The following is a 3399-nucleotide window of genomic DNA, read 5'->3' on the forward strand; positions in this document are numbered from 1 at the left end:
TTATATGTCATTGTACAAATAGTGATGGAAAATAGAATGAATCCTTGTCTACTCCACAATATTGATCTTCCATGATCCATATTTTTATGTATATATTGTGCGGCTCCGTAAGTTATCTTATGTTGAGCATTTCCGATTAAATTAATCATGGGTTTTCTTGTGGTTGGTTTGATTGAGTATTTTTTGGATTCAAATTCATATTCATATGTGATTTGTTATGTCCAAAGAAATCTTTCTTTTCTTGTGAAAGTAAGGTCGCTCTTGTTGTTCTTTCGGGAATGACATTTTGTGGGGGAGAGTTCTTAATTGAAATTGTGCTTAATTTCCAAATCTTTGTGGGGAGTGGGATGTGGAATTTTATACGGGTTATCCTGTGTCTTTATAAACTCCTTGATGAAAGCATTTATCTTCGGCTATATGATTGCATCTAAAAAGTTTATATGTGCTTGCGTTTGGTCATGAAATGTCTCTATGAAAGTTTCATTAGGATCCCACTAGTTTTCATACCTTTTCCAATTTTATTGAAAAAAAGGGGGAGAGTTAATGTGTAGTTCACACTAGAAATACATATGGTTTTCGGATCATTATGTAAGGTGGAGTGGTTTCCATGTGAGATGGAGTATTGACTAAGGGGGAGTGATACATATCACCATAGTATTGTTGTCGAAGTTGTGATACAATTGAACTTTGATGTTGTATAATAATACTATGACACTTCGTAACCATGATTGAGAATTCTTGTTTTCTCATTGTTATGGCTACGGATTTTCAACAACGATGATGCTAAACTTACAACCTTTGGGATCATTGGAGTACTTGGAAGTGACGAAGATTTCGAGTAATGTTGAAGAACCAAGATGACCAGGCATGTGGAAGAGAAGCTACAAAAGTTTATATTTATTTTAGTATTCCATATGTATTGATAGTTTTGTCATTAAAATTGACAAAGGGGGAGATTGTTAGAGCACTGCTCGGTCGAACTCGCATGCGTTGCTATCTCAAGCATGTTTGTCAATGTTAGTGATCAAAACTATAAGTCTTGATTTCTAGTCTACTTATAGCTAAGTCTCGGACTAGGATAGAAAGTGTAGTTGAGCTCTAGACTCCATGGCGATCATCATACAAAGACGAAGAACTACTCAAGGAATTGGTGGAACTACGTCGACTAAAAGGTATGTGGAGACTTGAACTTATCTATCACTCAAAAGTCTATCTACTCTATCTCCTATCTTGAGACAAAAGTCGTATTGCTATATAGACTATGATTATACACATTTGCTATTTCGAGTCGAGTTTATCTCGCTTATCTATTTCTCGAAATATGTGTTGGTAAGCTTTCGCTTTGGCCAAGTTCATATTTACTAGTGACGAAAGTCATATTAAGTTTCAATTACTTGAAAATTGCTTTGACGAAAAATGGTTTGTGGATAACAACTATATAACATCCTCTAAGAATGTTTCAATGATTGAAATGATAGTTTAGAATATATAACCATTGTTGGATATAAATATTGTGTGATAACTCATACATGTGTATCCTTATTCCTTGAACCAAAGTATGCGTACTTTGCTAATCAGGAAAACCGGAACTTAAGTCCGCGTACCAGTACGCGCACCATCGGAAGTTCACGTCTTGTGAAAATCTGCTGGAGTTTGTGAATTGAAAACAAACTTATTCTGGGTACTTAAGTCCGCGTACTTAGGTTGGTTATTTTATGAAAACGATTATTCGTGAACTTAAACTTATATAAAGTAAGGAATGCATATTTGCAAACTGTGGCTATAAATTTCATGAATCGATTCGAGTGAATCAAATCATTTTTGCTTCGATTGTGTCTTGTATACTTCTATAAGATCTAAGCAATTGAAAAACTCTCTAACTAGTTCATTTGAGTCATTTGAACTAGTTATGGTAAAGAAGAATATGGTTGATATGAAAGTGCTCACATGGATAACCATTTGGTTAACTATTGTTGAACCAACTAAATGTACATGTTTGGGTATGGTAACACAAACCTAAAAACGTGCATTTCATTTGTGTGTAACAAACAAAATTTCAATCTAACGGTTGAAAGATATTAGCTTGAATCTAATCAGGTTTTCATCTAACGGCGAATATTGAATGCTTTGTTACCAATGTAACTTAGATTGCAAACCCTGATTTGAAAGGATATATAAAGAAGAACTCTAGTAACTGGGAAACCTAATACCCACACCTCCTGTGTGATACAAGTTGTATAAGCTAGAGTCAATTCTCCTTTAACCTTAGGTTTCTACCGAGACCCTGTAGGTTAACGAATTGAAGACTTCATTTGGATTTCGAAGCCAGACCCAATTATTTTCTTTGTAGTTGCGTGGTATGATCTTGATGTTATATCGTACAAAATACAATCGTAAGATTGACTTGAGATTGATTTCGCCGATACGCAAGATTAAAAGAAGTCACAAACATATTCGTCTCATCGTTTGTGATTCCGCAATATCTTCTTTCGCTAGTCGATTAAGATTATTGTGAGGTGATTGATAATTCTAGGATGTTCTTCGGGAATATAAGTCTGGGTTATCAATTGGTTCCTGTTCGCCTTGATTTATCAAAAGACGGAACAAAAACTCTTAGGTATTTCTGTGGAAGATAGATTTATCTATTACCGTAGACTTTTCTGTGTGATACAGATTTGTTTATTAAAGTCTTCGACTTTGGGTCGTAGCAACTCTTAGTTATGGGTGAGATCAGCAAAGGGAATCAAGTGCGTAGTATCCTGCTGGTATCAGAGACGTAAGGAGCGCAACTATACCTTGGATCAGTGTGAGATTGATTGGGGTTTAACTACAGCCCAGACCGAAGTTAGTTTGTAGTAGTCTAGTGTATGTAGCGACTTAATACAGTGTGTGTTCAATCTGTACTAGGTCCTGGGGGTTTTATGCATTTGCGGTTTCCTCGTTAACAAAACTTCTGGTGTCTGTGTTATTTCTTTTCCGCATTATATTTTGTTACATAATTGAAATATCACAGGTTGTGCGTTGAATCGATCAATTGGGAAATCCAACCTTTGGTTGTTGATTGAAATTGATTGATCCTTGAACATTGGTATTTGGTAGCGTTCAAGTATTTTCTCTTATATTCAATTAGACTCACAAATTTCTATTTGCTTGAGTAAGTATTGAATCGAGAAAAAGAGATATAAATCTTTGATATACTTTATTAAGATTGAATCTGAATATCTAGTTGATTCTCTTAAAAGTATATTGGAGTTAGTCCATACAGATTGCTAATCGAAATATTGGGTGTGGTTGTTGTACCCATGCTTTTTCACAACCGTTGAAGAGAGCCTTTGTATATGGAGGAACGTCTTTGAATATGATCTCCATGCACATGCTCGACATCCTGAGAGTAAAGCG

The sequence above is a fragment of the Papaver somniferum genome, chromosome 6, assembly GCF_003573695.1.
Source record: "Papaver somniferum cultivar HN1 chromosome 6, ASM357369v1, whole genome shotgun sequence".
Classification (NCBI taxonomy): domain Eukaryota; kingdom Viridiplantae; phylum Streptophyta; class Magnoliopsida; order Ranunculales; family Papaveraceae; genus Papaver; species Papaver somniferum.